At 41.2% G+C, this 12150-nt stretch overlaps 1 long non-coding RNA gene across 1 annotated transcript; it reads left to right on the top strand.

Moving 5' to 3' along the window:
* The first annotated feature begins 2619 nt into the window (after positions 1 to 2619).
* LOC112876853 lies at positions 2620 to 4416 on the top strand. The gene is made up of 4 exons (XR_003225380.1): positions 2620 to 2962; positions 3055 to 3143; positions 3526 to 3619; positions 4203 to 4416. It is a non-coding gene; the product is annotated as an uncharacterized LOC112876853 (long non-coding RNA).
* The last annotated feature ends 7734 nt before the right edge of the window (positions 4417 to 12150 follow it).

The raw sequence follows: 12150 nt of genomic DNA, 5'->3' as shown, positions 1-12150 counted from the left end.
AAAGCCCTTCGAACCAAAACTTGCCAAAGCACTAGAAGTTAGCTGTCAGGGTTGCAGAGCCTTGTGAGTAATTAGGTGGTATCGATGGATATGACATAGTTGTCCTATGCTAGTAGAAAGCCATTTAATAGTAGTACAGAGGTGGGAACGGATCCAAATAAGATTTAGAAGAGGATAAGAATAGTAGTGTATCACTGCTAGAGTTGCGTATTACATTTCGTTACAATCTCATCTTATCAGCAAGACCTAGCCAGCTATCCTGGGGCATTTTATCACCTGGCATCGCTTGACACGTGACAGGCGCCGCACGGCACCATGCCCTTTTTCAGCCATTTTCAATCGATCTTTTCACACCGTGTTCATTCCTCTATCCCATACATTTTTCTAACACCTTAGTCAATGTTGGCGCTTAATTACGACACTTTTAGGTACTGTTTTAGTGGCGATTTTGGATTATTCTTATACTAACCTACCACTTGGTGTCTCAAATAACCTCATAATCACATATGTGTTATGTTTTGGAGTATATTACAATTTGTTAGGTAATACAACATAAATAGAAGTTTTTGTATGAGGTCTATGGACACATGGATTAGGGTCATCGAGAGACGCCTGCGTGAGGATGATGGGTAACTAAAGGAAGAGCTTAGGCCGATCGGCCTAGCCCATTTTGGTCCCGATTGAGCTGCCATTCCAGCAGATTGAGTCCATGATGATCTTAGGGTTTTGGTATAGACCATTGAACCAAAAATACCTCCAAACTGACCTAGAGAGGTAGTATAAAAACCTCCTAAAAAACCACATGAAGAAGGTTCGCGAGGGTTTGCAAAGAAGTCCACAACACTATACATTTCAGCATTCCACCGCTGCCACAGGAGAAGGAATAGAGAATAGATCGTATCATCATATTGAGTATCGCAGGAGACCTTGGGAGGAGGAGGAAGCACTCTAGGCGAATCAGCCTAAGGTTATTCAGACAGATCGACTTGGGGCCTTCCAGTTTCATCTTATTGCCATATTCGATCTGGCTGTTCATTAGAGTTTTCATACCCTTTTTGTGCATCAAGATGTGTAAGATCATGAGGGTAAGGTCTTTATCTGTCCCTAGGATCAAACGGGATCTGATATGTTACTTTTGCACTTGTGTGCTACTAGAAAATCCTCCCTTTAGATACGTTGTAGTAGTAACACCACTTCAAAGCGTCTTAGGTCGGCTAATAAATATGTTTTATGTAATATTTTCGAGAATGTGTCAAATTGTCATGATATTAAACACGCTTATAGCATCAATAATACTGTAAAAGCATTTCTTAACATGCTATTTGAAATTGTCTCAAAATGACACAAAGTTAGACACACTTCTAAGCATCATTGACCTATAGACACATTGTAAAGCGTATCAAATATTTGTCTATATTCGTGTAAAGACGTGTTTTGGTATAACTGTAAAAACATATCAAATTGATACAAATTTAGACAGGTTTCCAAACATGAGTAGCCTGTAGACACATCGTAACGTGTATCAAATAACTTTGGGCATTTTTAAGTCAGAAAAAATCAATAAAAAAATAAAAAAGAGGATATAGCTAGGAACACAAAGTTAGACACACTTCTAACACACTTCTAAGCGTCATTAACCTATAGACACATTGTAAAGCGTATCAAATATTTGTCTATATTCATGTAAAGACATGTTTTGGTATAACTGTAGAACAATATCAAATTGATACAAATTTAGACAGGTTTCCAAACATGAGTAGCATGTAGACACATCGTAACGCGAAAAAAAAAGAGGATATAGCTAGGAATTGAACTTGTGACCTATGTCTACAAAAGTAGAAGGTCCAACCACTACACCACAGGTCCTTTGAGTTTGATTCCGGGATTACACTCTATTTAATAATGTGCAGCGGAGCTACAATGGTAAATAAATAGCGCAGACAAAAGATTCCAAACTTCTGTTCAACAAAGATGATAGGAACCACTGAGATGCAGCTTTGTTTGTTAGATGCGGAGTGAAAACATGCCTATTTCGCATATTATATAGAGCTAAATGGAGAAATATGGGGTAATAGGAATTCGAACATGCAAACCCTTATATGAGCCAACGGAGTATATATGGAACTATATGAGAGAGATATCTATTTGTGAACGATGTACCGTGACACATTATTAGAACCATTTGATTTTTTATGGAAATCCAAAGGACCAAAAATATGTTGTCATTCCAATTTATAAAATTTTCTGACCAAAATTTGATGTTATTATAATTATTCTATGATATCTTGGAGATAGAAGTATGAATTATATATAGGAAACAATTGCATTATTGATCTATCACGAGAATATGGTTATAATGGAATATACGAGGCTAAATATGATTTAATACAATTTTTTAAAATCTTATTCAAGGTCTTCATAGTATGATTTTGAATTATTTTCAATAAGCACATAGAAAATAGTAAATCAACTTTAAAATTTTTGAAACGCTTAGTATAAAATTTTTGACGATTTAAAATCCATCCCGCCAATATACATTTTTTACCACCAGGAACGCAGAGTGGATAAAGTGCTCCCGTGGGCCTCCCCGAACGCCAGACACCCCCCCCCCCCCCCCCCCGGCTGTTGCTCTCTATCCACGACTGGGAGCCCGCCGTCACCACCTAGGGCTGGTGGGCCACCACGCGGCCAGCAGCTAGGGCAGCAGGCGCCACATCAGGTCACCGCGCTCCGGGCGCCGTGTGGTCGCAGCGCTCTGGGTGCCGCCACCGCTCTTGGCTGCGCCGCTCCGAGCAGCCGCGCGTCGTTCCTGGTCTTGCGATTTGCGCCTCCGCCTGCTGTGGATTCTGATGGATTGGGTTGGTTTGGCGCAGGGACGCGACGGGGGAGACGGACGAGGAGAGGCATCGGCTGCGGAAGGAGCTGGAGGCCCTGAAGCCAGCAGCCTTAGGGTCCCCAGGCGGTTAGCACTTTCGTTCATTGATGCCGTTGCTGTTATATGTATGTGGTTTTTGGATTGTTCCTTCTTTGCAGTTCCTTTGTGCGTGATTGCAGTCGACCGTGGCATAATTAGATGACCGTAGAGGAGCGAGATGCAGAACGAGAGGCGGGCGTTCCTCGTGTGGCTGTAGGAATCTTGCAAGGTTGGTTCCGAGTTGTACTAGTACTCTACTTTGTTGATTATACTTAGAACTGTTTAGTGGGATGGAATGATATTCTCTTGTAAGATCACATGTTCAGGAACTGCACGATGACTGCTGATTTTTTTTTATCGACAAGTGCATTAGATTAGTAAGCTTATGAGCTTTATGATGCACCTTTACTTGTTCTTGTGTAAACTACTAGATTAGTTTTTGAACCATTTCTATTGCATATGTAGTTCACGATAACCTAAATATGTGGCTTAAAGGCAGAGTAACGTGTTAATTGTAGAAATTTACCTTGAGTTATAAATGTATCTTTGAGCATCATTTTTCCAATCAAATGCTTTGAGTAGGTAGTTGATGAGAGCAATCTTATCTGTAGATTGGAAGAGAATGACAAGCTTGTCCTGACACCCTTTGAGAAGAATATTGACATCTGGAGACAGCTCTTGAGAGTGCTTGAACGCAGTGATTTGGTGAGTTATCCTCCTTAATGTCAGGTGTGGTTGATTGCTTTTACCAATGTTTCTTTCTGTTTGGGTGCTCATACTGGACCATTTGTTAAACCACTCAACGAAAGTAACACATGGATGTAGGTGCCCCTTGCAAACTGTAGTCTGTATGTTAACCCTGATTTTTGTTCTGTTGTGTTATTTTATATGATTTACTTGGATTGCGCTGCTGTGTTGACCTCCATCGTGTTCATGCTATTTCGATTGAAGAGTTTGCCACTAGCTAAACTTTCTTTGGTTGACATAGCTTAGTTTACCGATGCGCACTTGCTTCGTGTTGCAGTCAGATTTAGCAGCAATTATCTACAATTTACAAACTCAATTATGCAATTTTCTCACTCTATTTTTCTAGTGACTTGTTTATCTGAACTTCTGAAATTATAATGATCTGATAATCTGAACCAGCGCTTATCTTATGCTCTGAACTAATGATGTTGTGGCTACAGTGAACATGCAAGCCTATAATGTTGCCTACATATTCTAAGATGCTCTAAAATTTGATTCTTGTATGCTCTAAAATCTGAATGAATGAATTTGGTTTTCACAGAATTTGGAGATTGAGAAGATCAAGCCATGAGTGCAAAGAGAAGGAAGAAGGCCCAAAGAAAGATAGGTTTTAGAAGTTACATTAAAAATTTAGAAATATTGTATGGTATTTCTACTTTGTTTATTTTTTTATTTTTACGAATGCACTTGTGTGGACCTGATAATATTTGTATGGACCTCATTGTTGTTGAATTACGAAGTTTTCTATTTTAAGATACTTGCAGTGCCATGGATCATTTTTTTCTATTTTTAACATTATAGATTGGGATAAAAATATAAATGCAAATAAAATAATTATAATATATTTGTACATTTCTTGATACAGAACATGTTGTTGTTATACAACATGTCTATATTTGTAGACATGAATTAAAAATATGACTGATATTGTTTCTATATTTATTAACATGTAGTTAGGTGTTACTATGAAACGTGTCGCCCACCACATCACCCGCCACGTCACTAGCCATGGTGTGCAACATGGAAAACACGTCGTAAAAATGTATCAACTAAATCGTCTCTATGTTAATAATAGACATGTAATATAATTATTTCTACAATATTGTCTCTACAATTGTTCACACACGATAAAGCGTTACTATACTACATGTCTACAGTATTAGAAGCATTTTATTTCTATGTCAACGAAGATGTATCAATATCTCTAGATATGCATCTAACGTGTCTATGAAACGTCTCTTGCTTAAATAGATACGATTTAAGAAATCGTCTCTACAAAGCCTGACACGGTCCATACGAAGACATTTCTAACATGCTTTATGAAAGCATATCTACAGTGCCATAGAGATGCAATATAGCGTGTCAAACTCTAAAAAAAATTATCTATAGGGGGGGTATTCTAGTAGTGGTGTGTTGATGATTCTGATATTATAATAGCTATGTTGATGAATGCCTATGTGTCTCGACAGCAATCTCAGTAGGTTTGCAGTAATCTTATGGTTATGTTTCTTACGTATATCATCATAATGTGCATGTTTCCAGATAGGTGTACATTGTTCCTTGTGTAGTGGCAATATGTGGGAGGGAAAAGGTGCGGTGAAGCACGTGCACAATCATTTGGTAACACTTAGATCAGTAACGTTTGTTTGGTGAAAGCATATGCATGGGATCCTAGATCCTTAGGAAGAACATTCTAGTTATCTTTATTCACAATCGTTAGCCTTTGACTAGTTTGCCTTAATTCATTACAATAGATTTCTTACACAACTACTCATTTTGGTTTGTAGAATTAATACAATAGTTGAACCATAGACCACTTGTTTCGTGGATTGATAAATATATCACTGGACCTCCAAAGCCACATTGCCCAACCCTTACAATGAAGGGACCCGTGTACACATAGCACCCTGCTTACACTTTCATCGTTGGTTCACGTAAAAGGTTTAACCAGAAGGTGCTATGGCTAGAGGACAAAGGGTTATAAGTTGGCGCTATACATGCTCAACTAACAAGGTGGTAATAAATACGTGTACGCAACACTCATGGGCTAATACTATAGGCCGCGGTTGACGGTCAATGAATCATGCCTTGACAGTCAGCTTCTAAAAATAAAACAGAGCTTTGCACCATGTTTTTCTTTAACTAATCGAGTTCCATAAGTTTTTGATGAGTTATGAATGTAGAAACACATGGTACAAATTTTAGGCAAAATGGGCAAAAACCCAGGCCGATCGGCCTCCCTCAGGCTGGCCGACCTCCCTTAGGCCAGCCGGCCTGGCACTTCCCCCAAATGCCACGTCATCAATCCCGCGGTGAGAAAACACACTTACCTTGTCCCTAAGCCGTGCATCCAACGTCAGTTTGATCATATGGACCGAAAGCCTTCACACAGGGATTGAAGGGCCCACACACCAGGAAAAAATGAGTGCAATACTTATGAATGCAGATTGTGGGTGCCCAATCCTTGCTGTTGAAGAGTAATGGCCGTTGATCAGACGTCCTGGGATGAAGTCCTAGGCCGGTTGGCCTCTACTTTCGTGCCAAGATAAGGAACCATCTATGGCAGTTCATCCAACTGCCTCCACGACTCAATCCAAGCCGCAAGATCCAAAGGCAGTGAAATCAACAGCCAGACGGACTCCCTTAGGCCGGCCGACCCCACGCTGGCACCAGCGGCCTAACTGCTTCACCGACCTCCCCCTAGGCTACTCTACACTATAAATAGGGGTGCATCCTTCACTTGTAAACACACATGAAGGAGCTCTCGTTCCATCTTTCACTTTCTAGAGTTAGGTTTAGTAGTCTGGGAGTTAGATTCGAGTCGAGCTTGTCTCAGGATTCCAGAGTCATCATCGGAAGTCTGGTACAGCTATTGTATCTTTCCATTTGATATTTTATCGATATGAATTATCTTCTTTATCTTTCGAGTCAGCTTTACTTTCCGCATTTATTTATCTTTCCGAGTTATGCTTGTGTGCGGAAGTACTTTCCACTAGTTTACGCTTTATTTTCTATCTTGTTTATCAGGATCTTACCTTGCAGGTATTCTCGCCTAGACTAGGGAGCTCAAGTCAGTTAGGAGGATTCCTCTTGAAGGCCACAAGAGGAATCCTAGCACCAAGTACAGATGTGGTGTCTCGGCTTAGAGATAGCTTGAAGTGTGTTCCACCCCACGGAACTGCGTGGTAGGCGGCACGTGGTGACAATCCTGTTTGTTCTTTGTAGTCCACCACGTTCGGGTGTTTTCATAGCAGTAGTAGCTGACTGATGTTGGACTCCCCTCTCACCCCTTTCTAAAGCCCTTCTGTTGAGGCCGCCGAAGGAAGCTCTTGTTTCCCAGCATCTAATTAGAATCAAGGTCTAGTCTAGCGAGGCTCGCTCGTTTAGTCTATAAGTGTTTTAGGAGTCTTTCTCGCTCGTTGTCCTTCTAGTTGCTTGCCGCTCTAAGGTTAGAGTCTCCGGTGTCAAGGTCATTGTTCGACCCTTATCATAGCATATCTCCAGTTTACCCCTACTAAGTTGGTTGATATCAATGGTAACGTTTATTATTCGCTTCTTCGACACTCTTTAACCATAGTGCTTCCCCAGGGAAATTTACAATACTCTGGAATACTCCAAGTTGAAGTGCTACAACGGTAATTCCATGCTCTTGCAGAATACTAATTCTATTTGAGCATAAGAAACACCAACTCCCACATCCAAATTGGATCGGGTGTCGCATATATTCGCCCTGAAAGGACCTAGCGTCTTCTTCGGTCCAACTACACGACCATACATCCAGTGCTGGCACCATATACCACATCACATGCTTGGATACAACCACATTAGAAACTTTTGATTCAAAGGTGAAACCATTCTTTATCATGATTGTATTTCATAAATTTGATCAAAAACTTCCACTCTCGCATCGGGCAATTAAACCGATGCTTTGTCATGATGTGTTTTTATTATTATTTTCAGAAATACATACATGGATCAAAAAGAGTATTAAACACACATGGAAGGCATGAAGAACTAAAGAAGTTGATTGGAAACCAATTCCATACATTCTCAATATTCTCCATCAGGCCACCACGTCACTTTTGGTGCAAGGAAAGAAAGAGTCCAAATCCAACATGTTTTGGATATTGGATTCGGACTGCAGGATAGAACCAAGTTGTAACGACCGCCACGACTTCATACAAACTCTGATTTAGGTGTTCTTGGACTTCACGGAAAGCTTATCAAGTCTAAATTCAAATGGATCTAGGCTCTCATCCATATCTTTTCAGAGTTGGCCCCAGTCATCGTTTTCATTCGCGGACATTTTCTGTCCGGGTGCTGCCTCATCTTATTTTGGCCCAATGGGCTATATATCGAGTTTGGGTCCATTAGGAATGCGTCCTAGGGTTGGAGCATGACTCCAGCACCCCTGTGGTCGCCCTACCACGTTCATACCTCCATAGCCGCCACAAACAGATTGGATTTATTTTGTTGAAAGTTTAGTCATTGCTACTTGCTTGTAGACGCATGTGTCGGCTAGACCATCCGCTTTACTCGATTCAGAACCCCACCTTTGTGATTTCAGATTGGTACAATTGAGTTGCTTGTTCTACTTATTCTTACTTGTTCTTCGATTGCTTGCAGGATGAGTGCCCTAGTGGCCGGGTGTTATGCTCCAAAAGATCGTGGCAGTCATTGGAGGTGGTGTATCGGTTGCTAAGGCACAATGTCCTTGGAAGCTTGTAGTCGGGCCATGAGCATCATCTTCTCCACCAATCGAGTTATCCTACGCCTCTCATTGAAAGATCAGGAACAAACCGTAACGGGTTTGCATCAGTTGGTAATCAGAGCAAGGTTGTTCGGTGAGAAACTTGCAATCCTACGCTGTTTTTAATCCTATTGCCCAGAAAAGCCAAAAGAATTTTAGTACATTAGTTTACCTGCAATCCTATAGACCTTTTGAGCTTTTTACTAGAACTGCTTAGTTAGAGCTTGTTGAGTCTTCGGTTGCATCGGTTGTATTGAGTTGATGGTCTTAGTTTAGTCCTTTAGAGTTTCAAGTTCTTATCACCTCATTTTCTTTCGAAGTTTCAATTCAGCATGGGAGGAAAATTGCTATAGTTTCTGTGTTCAGTCTCCGATTTGAGAGTTTTAAATCTGGAAAGCTTAACTCATGGTCTTTCAAATAATCGTCACAAACTCCGTCTGAGCGCTCCATAATCGACTTGGAGATTTGCGCGTCTGGCTGTCTGAAACAAGATTTATCAATCAGAGTTAGTAGAGGTTGTATGCAGTAATCCTTTTATTTTAATTTTTAAACAAAAGATTTTAGTCCCCTGAAAAAAGAGAAAAAAAGAAAAAACAAAATAAAAAAGAAAAAAAGAAGAAGAGAAAAGGAAAAAGAAAGGGGTTGTTCTTTGTGTTTCTATTTTACTTCTGGTGGTGTGTTATGACTTCTTTTGTATCCAGGCTCGTGCCTCTAGCATGGTCTAGGCTAGGACCAGCACAGTACCACCATTAAACGATTACTCACCTTGCTTTTGTGACTGACGTGGTTCTAATACTTCCTTGCTTCAGCCCACCTACAGCTCCATATTTTCGACTACAGTTTAACAGATTTTTGTTGCTGCGGCACCGATACACTTCGTTACATGGTTGCAGACTTGTTGGTTGCCGTCACCTCCTATTTTTCTTGGTAAGAACTTGTAAGAGATTGTTTGAATAGCTTGAGATTAAGAGAATTACAACAGACACATCCTTGTACTTGATAGGAGGATACATATTATTTTTATGTTTCTCGTTTTCTACTAATCATGGCAGGTAATACCGAGATTTTTGAGCACCCTTAGATTTAGGATATCTTTCAACACTTGCCTTCATATGCTGGTGACATTGATTGGGAGTTAAAAGTAGATAATGAATTTGATGAGCATGACCTATCCGAGAAACAATAGATTTATATTTCCTCTAATGTTTTAACTGAACATGCTTTGCTAGAATGGAAACATATTTGTAGGCATAAGCCGAGAGGGTTTGTTCCTGATCTTTCGATGAGAGGCATGGAAGAACTTGATTGATGGAGGAGACAACATTCATGGCCCGACTACAGCCTTCCAAGGACACTGCGCCTTAGCAACCGATACACCACCTCCAATGGCTACCGGGATCTTGTGGAGCGCAACACCCGGCCACTAGGGCACTCATCCTGCAAGCAATCGAAGAACAAGCAACTCAATTGTAAATATGGAGATAATAACCAATCTGAAATTACAAAAGTGGGGTTTTGAATCAAGTAGAACGGATAGTCTAGCCGACACATGCGTCTACAAGCAAGTAGCAATGACTAAACTTTCAACAAAATAAAACCCAATCTATTTGTGGCGGCTATGGACGTATATAAATGTGGTAGGGCAACAACAGGGATGCTGGAGTCATGCTCCAACCCTAGGACGTGTCCTTAATGGACCCAAACTCTATACACGGCCCATTAGGCCAAAATAAGATGACGCAGCACCTGGATAGAAAACGATGACTGGGGCCAACTCTGAAAAGATATGGATGAGAGCCTAGATCCATTTGAAAGTATACTTGATAAGCTTTTCGTGAAGTCTAAGAACGCCCCAATCGGAGTTTGTATGAAGTCCTGGTAGCCGTTACAACTTGGTTCTATCCTGCAGTCCGAATCCAACATCCAAAACATGTTGGATTTGGACTCTTTCTTTCCTTGCACCAAAAGTGACGTGGTGGCCTAGTGGAGAACATTGAGAATATATGGAATTGGTCCCCAATCAACTTCTTTGCTTCTTCATACCTTCCATGTGCATTTAATACTCTTTTTGATCCATGTATGTATTTCTGAAAATAACAACGAAAACACATCATGGCGAAGCATCAATTCATCAAATTCAACAAATACAATCATGATAAAGAATGGTTTCACCTTTGAATCAAAATTTTCTAATGTGGTTGTATCCAAGCATGTGATGTCCTCATCACCATGCAATGTGTCCCATCTGGACCCACACGCGCCATGCACCATATGCCCGCATAATGACCTGTATCTGGGAACGTCCCCTCTTAGCGCACGACCACACGTCCAATGCCAGCACCATATGCCATGTCGTGTGTTCCATCCCATTATGTAGTGCAACGGTGAGTCCAACATGAGTAGACATTATGGAGTCACAATCATGCACCCTAGCTGTAACGCACCTCATACTTCCATTTGAGCGTCGAGGAGTGCCTCGAAGGCGTGTTTCTTAGAGTTGCACCACCGTAGTAACATAACACCGAAAGAGCCTAACCAGCCGCATCATTGATTTGAGCAGTGAATTAGCTCTAGTAGCTAAAGCGTAGTGCACTAATGTCTTGTGCCTCCATGCTCATAGTTAGCTCCGGGAATATGCACTGACACCCTTCACTCCTCTTGATTCCTCATGTGTATCCATTTGTGTCCCCTGGTACTCTATCTCCACTTGCATATGAAGACAGTGCAACAGCAGTCGAAGCACCCTTGCAAAGCAGTAGTATGTAGGAGAGAGGTGCCGAATCACAGTCTAGATCTGTTGCAATGGAGGGGGTGGCGGAGCAGCATCCACTCCATGTTCATCTTCTTGTCCTGCCTAATCATCCTCTTTCCCTTGTCCTACTTCAGCTTGCGCCTCCTTAGCATGGATCTCCTCCACTTGCACTTCCTCAGCTCTAGACTCTTCAGTTTCAGCATCCTCCACTTCTGGTTTCACCTCTTGGGGTTCTTCTTCATGCATAGGTGCAGTAGAGGATGGGGAAGGTGGGCTAGTGCATAGGTTATGTGCAAGATTTTTCCTATAAGCAAAACTCAAAGCCTGAGGAGACAAGTGATTAGTGTCAATGAAAGATATCTAGGCCCCTTAGTGGGTTTTGGTGTTAGATGACAAAGCACATGTATATTTAATCGTGTTATCTAGCATATGTGCAGGTGCTAAGGGTGAATAAGCAAAGCGTATTACGAAGCATGACCCCTCAAAAAGGAAATGAAAAGCGGTGTTTCAAATTTACTTGAAGATTAGATTTTATTTTGAAATTGAGTATAGGAACGTTGTACTATCAAGAGAGACTTTGATCTACAGGTGTTGACGTGGTAGTTGTGTTCAAGAGAACCTACAAAAACCATGAGAATCAAACCTACCACTATAAACAGCCTTCTTGTGAAATCTCCTGCTGAACCCAGAGTATTCGGGTCCTGGTCCGGAATGTCCGCACAAAGATGTCCGGAGTATCCGGACATATACTCGGAGTCTCCGATAATTGTTCCCCATCAGTAAAATTCTCTAAGTCCGGAGTGTCCGGACCCTAGTGTCCAGAGTATCCAGGCATATACCCGGAGTATTCAGGTATCCTTTAGCCAACGGCTAGTTTTCTGTGAGAGGGGTTGAAATTACCTCCCATACCCCTTCACTCACACTCTCTCTTGCTCATTTCGACTGGAAATGCCCAAAAACTAAAGAAGAACTCTCTCACTCCCCCTT

Source organism: Panicum hallii, chromosome 9 (assembly GCF_002211085.1).
Source record: "Panicum hallii strain FIL2 chromosome 9, PHallii_v3.1, whole genome shotgun sequence".
NCBI classification, from domain to species: domain Eukaryota; kingdom Viridiplantae; phylum Streptophyta; class Magnoliopsida; order Poales; family Poaceae; genus Panicum; species Panicum hallii.
The sequence above is the reverse complement of the archived record's forward strand: the minus strand, read 5'-3'. Positions and strand labels throughout refer to the sequence as shown.